The sequence below is a fragment of the Callorhinus ursinus genome, unplaced genomic scaffold (genome assembly GCF_003265705.2).
Source record: "Callorhinus ursinus isolate GAN/ISIS: 27379988/994484 unplaced genomic scaffold, GSC_fseal_2.0 scaffold10, whole genome shotgun sequence".
Lineage (NCBI taxonomy): Eukaryota > Metazoa > Chordata > Mammalia > Carnivora > Otariidae > Callorhinus > Callorhinus ursinus.
In genome coordinates this window covers 9,168,082-9,184,166 of record NW_027397072.1, presented here as the reverse complement: position 1 = coordinate 9,184,166, position 16,085 = coordinate 9,168,082, and the positions used below count along the sequence as shown (strand labels likewise).

Genomic DNA, 16,085 nt, shown 5'->3' with positions numbered 1-16,085 from the left:
GTACAGGCACCAAATGCAAGCCACGTGCTAATCCTGTGGTCACAAATGGCTCCTGGACTCCAAATGAAGGCTCTTGCCTTAACTATTTAAATTGCACCCTCCCAAAAAGAGAGGGGCAAGGAATCTCATAGGTTAAAATTAATACAGAAATGGTAGAAGGGTATGTTTCTATTACCATAGCGTAATAGTACATCTGTTCAAAAATCTGAGCCCAAAAGCAACCGCGAGATTGGGCAGCATTCTGCGATTATGCAGAATTCACCAGCAGGGAATTCTTTTGCAGAAGCAGTTGCCAAGGAGAACGTCTTGTTGAGGCAGCTGCGCCCTGTTATCCCCTGACCTCTGTTGCTTGTATCTTGTCTCTTGTAAACCAAAGGGTACGCCTAGTGAGACCCGTGAATGCAGAGAAAGATTTTGCCAAAAAGAGAAAGTACACATATCTAAGGAGATAGAGGGACCTCTGGGAACAAGGCACACGGGGTCAGTGTGCTCACAGTGTCCCAGAAGCGGCCAGCAAACAGGTGTGTCTCGATCACAGGGTCTGTAGTCAGCTTCGTGAGCGATGCAGAGGACATCACGCTAAGGAGCAAACAGACAGCTGATACAGAGCCATGACTGTTCTAACAGCCTCTAGCTTTTTTCTGGAAAGCCCCAGCATTCGGTACCAGCAAAAAATTCTAAGTTGTTGGAGGAATCACACAACTTGGTCAAGGGGTTAAAAGATGTGGCCATGATCACCAGGCTGAAAAGCTCCCTGCTCCTCTCCAGCCTGCGCCCCGTCCATTCACTTCCTCCCGACCTCTCAGCTGGGCAGTGGACATGGCCCAGCCACCCTGAGCCAGTCCCCAGCAGGCAGTGGCTGCCGTGGGCCAGGAGGAAGCCAGAGCCTGTGGTTGTGCGGTCCCCCTCCCCACACACCCATGCACTCTTCCTCACTCACCAACCCTCCCTCCCTCCACTGGAGCACGTGATCACACACACACACACACACACACACACACACACACACACACGCACACACTCACGCGCACACACACACTCACACACACACATATCACAGGCTAAAACAAGTTTGACAAAGCAATATCTGATATCTCCCCTTCTATTTCACTTTTTTTAAATGTCTGGGGGCCAACTAAACTGACTTTATGACCAGGAGGTCACAAACTACACTGGGACAAACACTGACCTATGCCTAGACCCCGAGCTCTGTGCAGAGCTGCCCTCTTCCTCAGGACACTCACACTCCAGTTGGTACTCCGGCCTGCTGACAGCCCAGCCCAGCCCAGCCTCTACCCCTGCTCACTTCTTATGTCTTAGTTTGTTGAATAAAAGGTGGGGAGCGGGGAGGGGGAGGATGTGGGAAGAGGAGGCGGTGCACAGGTAAGTGGGGAGGCCAGGGGAAGGAGGTGGGCAGGCCGATGCATGACATCAGGACACCGAGGGTGCCTTCAGGGCCCTGGGGTCCCCCTGAGCTGGACCTGCTGCCAGGTGCTAAAGCAGGTATCAGGCCCCTCACTCACAGCTTAGAAAGTTTCCATTTCAGAAATGGCCAGCCAATAGGCCCTTGGAGTCTTCCATAAATGAAGAATTAAGTTGGGCCTTGCCTGACTTTTTTTCACAAATGCCATTCCAATTTTAAGTGAGTGGGCTTACCCCATAATAAACCGAGCCAGAATTCAGTAAAACGTAAAGTGTGACGTCCCCCTTCCCAGGGAGCTCGCCCCAGTGCTGACAGTGCGCCATTGATCCATCCTGACCTCCTGTATACCTCAACAGCTCCGAACGCATACGGACGTCCCCCAGTCACACTGAGGGAGCTGATGTGCAAACAGGTCAAGGCACTAGCCTCAGTGTCCCAACTGGATTGCGGCCTTCTCGGTGTTTCTCAAAAATGCTCCAAAAGCTTCTCCAATTGGTGTGACTGCCCCCCCCCCGCCCCGCCCACCGCCTGGTCCACCAGCCCTCCCCTGCAAGAAGCTGCCGGCAACCCTCATCCATACCCATCCGAATGCTTGCCCCAATCAGTTTGTCTTGTGTACCCTGAACCCAGAAGAGAGAGGATCCAGGAGAGGCCAACTCACAATAGGAGGGGGGCGGTGGGGAGGGGCCAGTGTCGGTCAGAACTGTCTCAACCCTACAAACAGCCCTCCTCACTGGTACCCTGTGTTCCTCCCTAAGATAAGAGCCACCACAGTGAGTCACTGACCCTGTATATCTCTTGTATATCTCAGTTAATTTTTACAATGATCTCCTGAATAGGTATGATTATCTCCACACTTCATAGATGAAGAAACCAAGGCTCAGAGAATTTAAGTCTTTGGCCCAGTGTAACTACAAAGCACTAGACTCAGCACCCCGCAGGCCCAGGGTGGCCTCTTTGAACTATTTTTCCATCTCCTGCCCTCCCCTTCCCTCTGGTCCAGGGCTCTGAGTGCAGCTCACCAGACAAGGGCTGGGCCCACAGACCTCCCTCTGTCCAGGCCAGGCCAGGCCAGCCCAGGCCAGCCCGGCCATCCTCACCCCATCCAGGGAGAACTCTCCCCAGCCATTCCTGAGGTCCCCCCGGGACGCAGAGATCCTTCAGGCCCTCCCATGAACCCTCAAGCTCTGTCCTGTGCTACTGGACTCAGCAGGTAGGTTTGTGCCTTGCAGCACGTTCTTTTCTAGAGTGACGAGATTTTGATAAATGAGACCTGCAATGGGGAGCACACTTGCACAAGGGCCTCCAGCAAGCTCAGGCAGAGCTAAATTCAGGTTCAAGTTTCTGGCACGACCCACGAAGTTCAGGTTCAAGGCTCTGGCCAGGCCCAGCTCCACAACACTACCCAGCCCTACAACATACAAACAGGAAGAAAAGCTCCAAAACACACATCCATAAACAAAAAGGCTGGATAATAATACAAATGTTGACAAATATGAAGAATTATCAAAATACAGAACCATAAAACAAACTCTCAGTTCTTCCAACATTTTTGGGGGGGTGGGTAGGGTGGAGGGTGTGTTTATTTCTCAATTACTACCCATTCCTCAATTGCTTACTTTAATTCATAGGACCCAAATTATAGAAAAACAGATAAATAGTAAATTTCACAATCATGCCATTCCTCAGATTAAAAAAAACTGTTACAAGTTCTCATCTTTTCCAAAATACTCCTACTATCCTGGGGAGACTACTGGGTGCTAATAAACTCTCTTGAGTCAATCTGCCAGGTTTTTTTAGTTCAAGTTTCCGGTTTGGTGGTCAAACATGGGGTTGACATCTGCTTTCTCCAGCGACTATTCTCCACATAAATTAGCCGCCAGTTACCTACACTGCAGCGCTAAGGCACTTAGAGTTATTTCCAAACCACTACTTTGCATCCTACATTTTCCTGGCCTTCCCCAAAATAAAATTCTTTGCAGGGGCATGTGATGGAACTAACCAGGCCTAGCACCCACTGGGCCACAGGAAAGATGCACGGAGGCCTGGCAGAGAAGGAACCACACGGTAACCTGAGAACCGGATTCCAACCCTGGTCAACCTGCCGCCCAGCAGCTGTGTGACCTTGGTCACGTAGGTCAGCCTCCCTGGGCCTCAGTTTCCTCCGCTGCAGAGCAAGAATCCTAAGCCCCGGGGAACATTTTCATAAAAGTTCCGGGCGCACCGCAGGGACAGGGACTACCCGCTGCACAGCCCGAACCCACCCGTCCCCGCTGGATGGAGCCGGTCCCGCCGTCCCGGGGTCCCTCGGCAGACCCCCTCCCCGGGGACCGCCAGGCGGATCAAGGTCAGCCCTGCGTGCGCCCCGAAAGGGAAGGCCCGAGGGATGCTGGCGACGCCGCCCGGGCCCCGGGCCTGCTTCTCCGCCGCCCTCCCCGAAGCACTTTCCCCCAAAGGGCCGCGGAGACCGAGCTCGGTCCTCCCGCGTCGCGTCGGCCCCGTCCCCCGGCCCCGCTCCGGCCCCGCCGCGCGCCCCCCGCTCTCGGGGCCCCGCCCCGCCCCGCCCGGCCTTGCCGAGGCTGCGGCCCCTCCCTGATAGCGGCCAGGGCTCCGCGGCGGCTCGGCCTGGGGCTCGGCGAGCGGCGGACAGCGCGGAGGCGTCTACTCACCGTGCGGCGCCGCGCGCGTGGCCGCCTTTGTATGAAAACACTCTCTGTCCGCCGCGCGCTCGCTGTCACTGCCGACCGCCCCCGCCGGCGGGGGGCGGGGCGGGGGCGGGGCGGGGGCGGGGCGAGCGGGGCCGCGCGAGGGCCCCCGCGAGGCGCGAGGCGCGAGCCGCTCGGCAGTTCTCAGGGCCAGCCTGGCCCCAGGCCGCCCAGCCTCCCTCGAAGCAAGGCATCAGTCCGCTAGCCCTTTCTTCAGCGCCCACCGCCTGTTGGGCACGGCATCTTAGGCCACGTTTCTGATTATCCTATCCAAAGCCAAAGTCATTTATTTAATTCACCAGGCTAGACTGACATGTCCCCGGAAGCCTCTGAATTCAGGGGGCTTTCAACATCAGCTTTAGGGCAGCCAGGTAAGGCGCTCCGAAACCCCCCAGGGCCTGGCGGGCTGCCATCTGGGCCCTACTCTTCAAAAGCGGTGGGACCCAGGCAAGTCCCATAACCTTTCTGACCCAGGGTCTTAGTTTCTACAACCATGTCGTGGCAGCCCACCTTGTTGGCCAAATTGCAACTTACACTTATCTTTTCAACATTGGTTCACCTTCATCCTTTATTCAAATGACCAAGCACTCCTGCTTCATCCACTCATTAAGCAAATAGTTGTCAGGCTCTGTTCCAGACACTAAGAACAAGAGACGGGCCCCTGCTCCTTCGGAGCTTCCATTTCCAGCAAGGAGACAGGCAATGGACGAATAATGAAGAAAACAATCTGTGGCTACCTGATGTAGATCAGATGATCACAGGCGGTCATGTTTGAATAGAAATCCTAAATGACAAGAAACACCAGAGTCCTACAAAGATTTGGGGCAGAGCTTTCTAGAGAGCAGAAAAAGCATGTGTAAAGGTCCTGAGGCAGCCCTCTGTGAATGGCTGGAGCCATGAGGTAGCTGGGAGGGTAGCAGGGACCAAATCTTTGGGATCTTGTAGGCCAACTAAGAAGTTTAGATATTCCAAGAAGGGTTTTAAGCCTGAGAATTATACAATCTAATTTAGATTTTTTAAAACTACTTCTCTGTTATGTGGAAAATGGAGTGTAGGGGGCCAGGCTGGAAGTGCACACGCATCACTACAGGAAGCCAGAGGAGGTGATATGGCTCAGACTGGTGGGCGGGGTGAGGCGGTCCTGAGGAGTGGAAAGGTTTCGAATACCTTTTGGAGGTAAGTAAACCCATGGATTGGTGGATGTATGGGTGGGGTGGCTGTGGCGAATCCAGGGTTAAATCCCCATGTGGAGCTTGAACAACTGGGGGATAATGGTGCTGTTTACTGAGATCCGGAAGGAAGAAGAAGCAGGCCTGGAAGGAAATCCAGGAGTGCAGTTTTGGCCACGCTAAGTTTGAGATGCTTTTCGGCCATCCCAGAGGAGAAGTCGGGAAAGCATCTTTAGAGAAGTCGGGCTGGCTCTAGACAGAAGACGGGGGTCACCTGCCCAGGTGAAGTGTCTTCTTCCAGCTGGCCATCGGTGGGTGCGTTCACGCTGGCCTTGGGGTGACTCCCATCCAGGCAGCCTGTCCCCAGGAAAGCAGGTGACCCCTTCCCATTGGCATTTGGGAGGAGGGGGCTACAAAGTGGATCATTGTTAACAGGTGAGATTCCTCCACAGGGATGTGTCTCCGAGACCAAAGGGGAGAGGTCACCACGGCTGCCGGCAAATTGCAGGGCCCCAGAAGGAAGCATTGTTACGCTCCCCACTCTCCTAGGGAGTATTTGGCCTCGGAGTCAAGAAGCAAGGCTACCCTAATGGAAAAGCTTTCTGGAGGGAAAGTCCAACTTCAGGCCACTTAAGTGAAGACTCTGCTTAAAATAGATCTTGAATTATTAAACTTTGGAGACTAGAGGTCTAAACACATAAGAAAATCCAGGCCAAAACACTCATTCTACAGATGATGAACGTGGGGCAGAGTGGGGTTGAGGTTCACCCCGGGTCACCCCAAGCGAAGTCTGATGGATGCCAAGCTTAGCCTGCTACTTCGGGAAAGGCACTTCTCCTGCTATTACTGCCACAGTATCTAAACAGAGCCAGATGCTGAAGGGGGAAATTTTTTCAGACAAGCCTCCAGGAGAGAACATGCACTAGATTACATTTCACTTTCTGATCCTGCCCTGTCTGGAGTCCCCCTGGGAGGGCCCTTTCTGTGTTGTCAGCTACTAGGCTGGTGACCCGGCTGTGACTCAGCCAGGAAGAGCTGAGGTGATCCCCTTGGCCAATCCCTGCACCTGCCGCCTTCAGGCCAACTCGGAAGATAAGAAGGAACCACAGAGATGAGTAAACTTGCTCCAGTCTCCAGCAGGAGGAGGAAGGAAGGGCTGAGTGAAGCCAGGGCAAAGCAGCACACACATCCTTGATTCTAAAGACTCAGTTTCACAACCTGGAAAATGGGAGGCAGATCCACTTTGAGAATGGAAAAGTCCATCGTGTAAAATTCATGGCACAGTGGCTGGCTTGAAAGATTTTTTAATTCTAAAAACCCCATATATTAGGGAGTGGCGACTCCCAGAAGGAGGTAGGTATTCAGTGTTTAGCCCCACTGTGATCCAGAGAGACCACCAGGTTCACTCAGCATCAGGACACAACAGGCTGCTGAGCACCGCCCCCCAGGAGGGACACCCAGAGAGTAGCAAACAATGACAACTCCCCAGCTGCAGCAGCTTTTCTGTGCATAAAAAGTGAGGAGAGTGGTTAAAAGCAGCCCTATTCTAGCTGGAAAACTACCCCCGTTTAGCCAGGGATAATAACTGATTTATCCTGGGAACTCTGAACTTTTCCAGATGTATTACCCACACAATGGAAAGGGCTCTGCACAGGGGAGGGGGGACAGGAGAGGTGAACGCCCCTCTTCACGGGACCTCAGCGCGCATTGTCAGTAGGTGTACGGATGACTGGTCTCCTGATGGCTCTAAGGAGTGGCATCCACCGTTAGCTCTGCAAATGCCCCGGGGCAGGAAGGACACGAAAGAAAGAAGAGTGAATTTTCCCCCAGAGGGCTGCACTTGATCTCTTGATCTCTGGCAGGGTTGACTTGGGCTCTCAGGAAGGGAGGGGATCTCCTCAGGGTCCAAGGCCGGTCCTTGGCCTGGGGTTGGGGGTGGGGGGAGGCCTGATGAGGTAGGTGACTTCAGCACAGGCACCCCCTTGCTCAGGGCCTCAAGAATTAGCTGGGAACCATTAACCACCTGATGTCACCTCACCCCCCCCTCAAAGGGTAGGGGACAGAGCAGCCTGGCAGCCATCAGAGACAGAGTGGGTCCCCTGGGTGCAGGTGGGTGGGCTGACCAAAGCAAGTTTCAAGGGGGGAACAAGCAGACGTGGGGGGCCCTGAGTCCCACAGAGAGGAGGAGGGGGATGGTGGGCCTGGAAATCAAATGTCCTCAACCAAAGCACCAAGGTTCACCCCCAAACTGGAAGGAGGATGCCGATTAGGCCTGAGGCATCCAAGAGAGCAAAAGAAGTCCCAGGGAGATAAAGGGGCGGGGCTGACGGTGGGCTACAGCTGGATCTTGGAGGCCACACCACCCAATTCACCCTACAGAGGATTAGACAGCATCATGTATCCTCCCTGAGCACGTGCTGAGCGGCTGAGGATGCATAGGAGCTGTGTGTGCAGTGCAGCCGTGAGGCAAGGGAGCCCCCAGGCTTGGGGCACAGGGAGATGCGGCTCACCCAGAGGGCCTGCTCTGGGACAGGGCCCGCTGGGCCCACACCAACTCTCTCTAGAGCAGGCCCTGCGTGAAGTGCTAGGAGCTCCACCAGGGAGCAGACCAGACAAGGCGTCTGACCTCAGTGAGCGGATGGTTTGGGGTCGGAATCATGGCCAATCGCACAAATACACACAGAACTGTCCCCCCGGCCAGAGCTGCCATGACCTGAAGGGCTGTACACGGCCGGCCGCAGGTTCGACCCACTCCAGCCCCCAGGAGGCCGGTTCAGCTGACCTTGGTGCCCTGAGCAGGCCCTCATCTGGGCTAATCTAAGCCGGGTGTGGAGGAGCAGAACCGTGGGCATAGGAACCGCCTGTGCAGAACAGTCTGGTGTGTGCAGGGGTGAAGGAAGGTCCTGGCTGGCCTCCGATGAGGTGAGGGGGACCACAGCAAGTCCCATGACTGCCCCGGCAGGGCTCCCAGCCTGTGTCCCCTGCAATCAGGAGACGCTGGGACATCCTTTCTCCTCTGGACAAATGGGGAAGATTCTTAAGGAGCCAGGCAAGGTCCAAAAGAGATTTTCGCTGAGACTAGTACCTTGGTCCCTCTTCCTGGTGCACTCCGGGCCTGCAGGACCCAGGTCTCTGTTGCTAAAATGGAAGCCACCCGCCCAAGTTGGACGAATCCCTTGCCCCCAGAACCGCAAGCCAAGAGGAAAACTCCTACAATTTCAGGAGTGGAATTTTAAGCCGATAAATCTGACATTTTCCGGTCAGCACCGAAGAGGTGATCTATCACACAGACCCTCTCCATCCAGTAGAGCAAGATGAGGTAATCCACCTCGTAAGAACTCCTGTCCTTCTCCTTAGGGGAAGTGACCTGGCCTGAGACAATCCTTTCTTCTCTTTTGCTAATTTCTTGCCCCACTCTCCTTGTATTTTGTACAACTCCTCCGAGCTCCCTTGTTGACTTGCAGATGGGATGCTGCCTGATTCATGAATGGCTTCATAAAACTAATTTGATTTTCAAATTTACTCAGTTAAATTTTGTTTTGTTTTGTTTTTAACTCTGCAAAATAGCCCACACACCTTGGAAGTTGTGTCCTAGAATGTGAGCTCCAGATCAGTGTGTCTCAGTTTACTCTATAGACTTGACCCTTCCCAGCTTGTCCCCAAGCTTACAGGAAACAGTTGTCTCTGCCAGTCCCAAATTGATCATCACCCCATCGGGAAAGACCTGAGCCTTTGCCAGTCAGAACCGACACCAGGCAGAGTGGAGCAGGGGCCAGCTGGATTATGGAGGTTAGGAGGGGCCGGGGCAGGACAAATGAGGTGGTAGGAATGAGGCCACTTAGGGAACTTGGGACAACAACCAATAATCAGTGTCTCTAAATTTCTAATATTTTAACCATTGGCAAGGCCATATTAGTGTATCCTAGCTGAATCTACCCAAGAAGAAAACATATTTGGAGTTAACTGGGAAATGCATTTGCTATGGACTGCATGGTAATGTTCTCCCCCCCACACTGCCCCCCAATTTATATGTTGAAGCCCCAATTCCCCATATGAGGGCATTTGGAGACGAGGAGGTAGTTAGGCTCAGGTGAGGTCGTGAAGGCAGAGCCCTTTCAGAAACCTGGACCACAAAGCAAAGCATAGTGATTCAACCTCCGACCTCGGTGAGGGAAGCTGGCTCCAGAATAAAGTCAGGCTCCTGCAAAGAGACTAGTAGCCTGTTACATTGCTGTGAGCTCTGAGCCAGCCTCAAGCTTCCTGCTCAGCTAGTTCCTAGGCTTTTCCGCCGATGGAACTTCGCTACCAGTTAAGATAAGATCTATGATGCTGAGTAATACAATCCTTTGTCAGCTCTAAAAAAGACAATTAGGGAAGCAGAAAAGGACTGGGTCTGCCAACAAATTATAACATCTGGTAACGTGCAGAATTTAAATGCTGCTTGCCTGTAGTCATCCACATCGGCACCTCCTTGTTGCCTGCAGCCTAAATACAACCTCTTTAATTATTGTTGACCGAGAACCTGGGGCTGGTTGAGGAAAGTAACCCTACATTCTGAGGATTTCAACTCGTCTATCTCATCATCTCTTGTTCTTAGAATAAACAAAATCATTCTAGAACTGGACATTCTCACCCACTCCTCATATTCTAAAGGAGTGCTTCCAACAAAAATGTGTCACATACTAGAATCACCTGGGAAACTGTTACGACTCTCAGTGCCCAGGGGAACTCTTGATTTTGGCTCAGGTCATGATCTCAGGATCCTGGGAGGGAGCTCTGAGTTGGGCACTGCGCTCAGCTGCTTGAGCATTCCAGTATTCGCTCCCTCCTTTTCCCTCTGCCCCTCCCCCCTGCTCATGCTCTCTCTCTCACTTGCTCTCTCTTTAAAAAACAAAAAACAAAAAACAAAACAAAAAACCTCTCAATGCCCAGACTACAGTCCACATCCATTAACCACAGTTTCTGGGGGCAGGACCCAGCAATGGTATCTTGCAAAACTCCCCATGAGATTCCAGGCTCCAATCACTTCCAAGAACCAGTGTTCTAAGAGCCCACTTCCCTCCGGCCTGTATCCTGGCCACCACGGTCTCTCTCAAAGCCCACCTTCCCCTCTCCCAGCCCTCTATGCCAAGGGCCACCATATAACTTATATTTCTTCTAAGTGTCCATACAATGGAACCCATACAAGCGAGCTCAAGCAAAGTGAGTGAGTGTGTGTGTATGTGAATGGAGCATGATATATTCAAAGGAGCAGAGGATTCTGGATGTGGGTCTTGATCTCTGGTACTCAGTCCCTTCCCACTGGGTTACCTCTGCCTCCTCTCTCCCCCGCAGCCTGCTGCCTCTGCTCGCCTCCTCCCGGGTTCTCCTCCCTCATCAGTCTGGCCGCCCACAGCCCGCCATGCGCCTCTCGCCTTCACACACCGTCCCCCTCAGATCCTCTCTATCTCCAACATTCCGAGAGAAAAATCCCAGCAACCCAGGTCACCCTCTCACCCTGGTATACACAGTCTTAGGTCGCTGACATCCTAGGGATGGCCACCTTAAGGTCATGTGCCCCTCCCTGGTCCAGAGCTCCCTGTTCTGCTCGCATCCCCTTTTCCTTCACCCAGTGCACCCCAGACACAGTGCTAAAGGCTGAAGGAGTTGGGGGCCGTGAGCCAGGCACTGTGCCTTCCTTCCAGGCCTTCTTGAATCGGCCAGGTATCAGAGCCTTGATGTGAGTGAGTACCTTTCTGGAAGAGGAGGGAAGTGCTGTGGAAAAGCCCAGAAGGCAGGGTCCACACAGAGGCCTAGGAGCCACCCAGGGGAGGGGTTCCCAGCTGGGCTTTTGATCTGCTTCACCTCTTGCTAGTTACGTAATCTAGGGGAAGGCACATCTGACCTCTCTGACCCCCAGTTTCCATTTCTACTACAAATGCCTGTTTCGTGGGGCTGTGTGGAGGAATACACGATCGAAAGCATTTGCTGCAATGTCCGGTACAATATACATGGTCCACTCTGTGAGCCTGATACTAATAATGATAATTCCTATTTTTTATATTTACTATGAACACTTAGGAGCCTGCTAACAAACACGGTATCAGGTTTGGGCCTTCAGGATGGGGAAGACTTTTGACAGATGAACTGTGTGCAGTTGGAGGCATTTCGGGCCGAAGGAACAGCACCCAGGAAGGCACAATAAAGGCGCATGGGGGACGGTGAGCTCTCAGGGTCATGTGTTCCAACTATGGGGGCGACTCCCCGGTTAGTGTGCGAGAATAAACTCCTATTCTTCTCCTCTTTTCTCCAGTGTCCAGTGTGTGCTGGGCCCGAAGGGAGGTCTCAGAAGACATGCTGAGTCACTGATGAATTGATTGGCTGGGTTCAATTAGCACAGGAAGGAACCACTCACTTAGGAGAATGAAAGTCAATTGCCTGGATTAAAAACATGTTCCTTGGCCTTAGGAGAGCTAAACTGACCTTCCTTTCACCCGAGGCAGAACATTAATATCACACATAAGGAAAACAACAGGCTGCTACAAGGAACATCAAAGATGGTAGAGCAGCAGGATCTCCCTCCTTCGGGGTCCCTGGGAGCACTCCCTCAGTATCTTCCCAGCCCGCCCCCCCCCCCCGGCCTCCTCCCCCCCCCCCCCCCCCCCCCCCCCCCCCCACCCAGAGTCTTGTGAGACGCACTGTCCAGATGCCGCCGGAATGCTCCTTGCTGGTGTAAGGGTCAATCCGAATTGAGAAAAAAATGCAATCCTCCCTGGTGCATTAAGGGAGAGAGATTGCCTCCCCTCTCTTTTCTTAGAGCATTTACGATACCACACTTCCTATAAATTCCTTCTCTGAGCATTTACAATAGCACACTTATTATAAATTCTTACATCTTTTGAGATGTAAGTAAATCTTCTTAAAGGCTAAATAAGCCTCTACTCTGAGCACCTGTACAACTCCGACATGTTTCAGGGACCTGGAAGCCATCTCTTTGAAATGTACACATCTCACGTCTCTCTCCCAGTATTCCTGGGAGGGTAGGTACCTAACTTCGGCAGGTGCCATGCCTCGCTCCAAGGTGCGGAACTCGGTCCTATCACAAAGGATACTAGAAGTTTCATTTTCCCTTTGGATAGAGGCAATAAGCTATTAACACAGAGGGCCGCCCCATTAGCAGGTAAGCTAGGATGAAGTGTGCGTGACAAATGGTGCTGTCCAGTCCCTCCCGCTTGAGAACTAGTTGTCTTTGAACCTGAGAACATTACGCAATGTGTCGTATCAGCCTGACTATAGGAAGGGATGAAATTTCTTTCTGTCACTGCAATCTCTTAGCCAGCCAATTGCCTATGATACACATCATGTTCTGGTTCGATGTTTATTCAATAAACGTTTTCTTTCTCTTCTCCTTTTGTGGAGAGGTTTTCTGGGGTAGGAGGAGATTTTTTTTTTTTTTTTTTAATGATACATCCTCAACACTGGCCCAGCTGTCCTCAGGACACAGGCTTTTCCTGACTCTCAGTTCAGTGAGCCAAGACAGGAAGCTTACAGAATGGGGTGGGGGGACGGAGCTTATATTAATTCAAGAGAGAAGCACTACCTGATTCTGGCCACAGGGCAAGTTATTATTACTACCTTCCATCCCTCATCCTGTGAATTCTCTCTCAAAGTTAGGTTAGTTAGGACTCCAAAGCATCCATGGATAGAAAGCCCCAATCTATGAGCTTAATGTGGAAAAAATTAAATCTTCATTTCACTGACTTCTAACTCAAATTTAGTAGCATCTCCTTCCATTATGAATGTTGGCCACAAAACACAGTAGTCGTAACAGGACCTGTGACCAACACCAGCAAAAAAATCACAGATATTTCCATGCCACCTCAAAGTTGTTGCAGATACTGCAAAATATTATATACACTCACTACTACTTCAAAATTATGGTTGCTATTAGATCTGCTGCACAGGGACAGGAGAACTGAGGAAGTCAGGCTTCTAAGAGCCAGGGACAGGCAGCCAGCCTCCACAGAGGCTTCATCAAAACAACAGAAATTTCTACCTCCACCACCTCACGCAGTCAGGCTAATGAGAACGAGAACCACGGGGTAACAAGAACAGCACAGAGAGAAAAAAAATAACATACAAAGGAACCCTCTCTGAGGTTCGGTGTAAGGGAAAGGTCTAAAAATGAGAGTCAAGCAGACATTTCTCTGATAACCCCCACCCCCACCTTAAAACACAAAGTGTTCCAGCAGGAAATTGACAGGTTTGGTGCACTGAGGGTAACCACAGCAATAGCTCAGGACTCCACACTGCAGGCCTACCAGGAGGAAAAGCAGGTCCCCTTCTGGAGAGAAAAACAAGTTGTCTAAGTTTCTACAGTTCCACCAAGATGTCTGCTTTCAAGAAAGAATTATGATGCAAATGGAAAGGCAAGGAGAAAAACCAACACACTCCCAAGAGACAGACAGCAATGGTAGGAGCCAGACTCAGGTATGACACAGATGTATCTGATATGGATTTTTTAAAAAACTAACGGGTTAAAAGTCTCTAACACATAAGGTATACATGATGCAAGATCAGATATGTAATTTCATTGGAGAGATGAGAACTGTAAGAATCCAATGAAGATGCTAGAAATGAAAAATACTGTAATGAAGATGAAGAACATCTTCAGTGAGCTCATCAGTACACTCAACATAGTGAGGAAAGAATCAGTGAAGCTGAAGTAAGCTAATTAGGGATTATCCAAACTGAAATGCAAAGAAAAAAGAAAGAAAGAGAAGAGAAAAAAAAAAAGAGAACAGGGCATCTAAGAGCTTGGGTCAATATCAAACAGTCTAATATTCATCTAATGGAATCCCAGAAGGAGAAGAGAGGGAGAGAATAGGGCAGAAGAAATATTTTAAAAAAATAATGGCCTAGCATTTTCCAAATTAGTGACAGACAGCAAATCACAGATCCAAGATTCTCAAAGAACACCAGGCAAGCAAGCAGGATAAATATCAGCACTAACACACATATACACACACGCGTGCACACACAAGCATGTCACACTTGAACTACTGAGAATAAAAGCAAAGAGAAAATCTCAAAGATGGCCAGAGAAAAGACACATTACACAGAGGAACAAGGTAAGCGTTACAGCGGACTTCTCATCAAAAACCGTGCAAAAGAGCCGGAGTAAATACTGTAGACTTTGCCGACTCCGAGTCACATCATCTCTGCTGCAACTAAATTCTGCCCCTTATAGCACAAAAGCAGTCAGGGACAATATATAAACAAAAGGGCATGACTCTGTCCAATAAAACTTCATTTATAAAACAGGTGGTGGACCAGTTACGGCCCACGTGACATAGCGTCTCAGCCCCTGGTCTAGCGCGAGCATGGTAGAGATGCTATGTGCTAATGTGAAAGTGAAAGTCCCGAGGATGGGAAGGAACACTTGGGGACGTGCTGTTGCAAGGTCCTTGCCCTACACATGACATGCTATCATATTATTTTAATGGAAAGTCCAGTTAAAGATGTAAATTATAAGCATTTCAGAAATTAGCAAAAAACGATTGGTCAGAGATACAAATAACAAGTCAATAAGGAGATAAAATGGAGTCACAAAAAAGTGTTCAATGAACATAAGTGAAGGCAGAAGAAGAGGGGAAAAAAGCAAAGGACAGGGGGCACACACAGAAAAGAGCTGGTAGGATGGTGGATTTAAATCCAGCCATATCAAAATCACATTGAATACCCCAGTTAAAAGATGATTGGCAGATTGAATACAACAGCATGCCCTAGCTAAATACCATCTACAAGAAATCCACCAGGCAGGGAACTTTGATGGTGGATCCAGGGCTGTATACATTGGTCAATATTCAGAGAACTGTACAGTGCAAAGAATACCACTTTCGGTAAATTTCAAAAGTCAAACAGGATGTAGGAGTGAAGACCGAACGCAGGTGGTGACTCAAATGAGTCTAACTGTATTATAAATGAATCACAGAATCACACTGAGGCGGATGGAGAAGAAAAGAACTGACCTAACTCTGGCAGCAAGTGTTTTGACTGGATAACATGAGGCTAACGACTACACGAACTGCATATAAACACTGTCCTCCAGTTGATAAATGAGTTTCTCACAGGGGCATGGATTAACAATTCTGAAACTGCTTCATCCGGGTACCGGGGTTGAAAATATAAGTAAATAAATTGTAGATAATAGGAGTGAAGTTTCTTGCTGTTGGAGAAAGATGCTACACAAAAGTGAAGGGGGAAAATCCTAGATTGTATCTTGTGGTCTGAACTGGAATCAGATATGAACTCAGTTTGAGTTCTGATGGATGGGAGAGTAGATAGATAGATGATAGATGATGATGATGATGATAGATAGATGATAGATAAGATGGATGGATAAATAGATAAGATCGATCAACATACATGTGTGTCTGTGCATAGGTTACTATACACATATATGTTTATCTCTTTCCACTGAGAGGGACTAGAAGCAGTGACACTCCAGTAGCAGTGAACACACACACACACACACACACATACACACACACACACACACACACACACAGGTCTTGGTTTTTAAATACCATTTTCCAATAAGGGAAACTAGGGTTCACTGAAGAACTGATTCCAGGGACTGAACAGGGGAAGTACCAGGTGAATCCGGAAGATCTTGTGGTACCACAAAGTAAAGAAGTGCCAAAGAAGAATAAGGAGGAAGAGGAGGGAGGGAGGGAGAGAGAGAGGAGGGAGGGAGGGAGGGAGGAAGGATGGAAGGGAGGAAGGGAGGGAGGGAGGATGCAAGGG

The 16,085-nt window shown here is 50.4% G+C and overlaps 1 protein-coding gene across 2 annotated transcripts in view; it reads right to left on the bottom strand.

The window, feature by feature from the left end:
• Positions 1–16,085, bottom strand: part of LPIN1 (lipin 1) — a 96,431-nt gene that overhangs the window by 66,279 nt on the left and 14,067 nt on the right. Inside the window, exon 1 of one of the 2 annotated variants that reach the window (XM_025867760.2) lies at positions 4,093–4,180. The exons of the other annotated variant lie outside the window; for it this stretch is intronic. The gene's annotated coding sequence lies outside the window, so the exon portion shown is untranslated. Of the gene's footprint in view, positions 1–4,092; positions 4,181–16,085 lie in introns of those variants that run through there. 2 annotated transcript variants of the gene reach the window in all.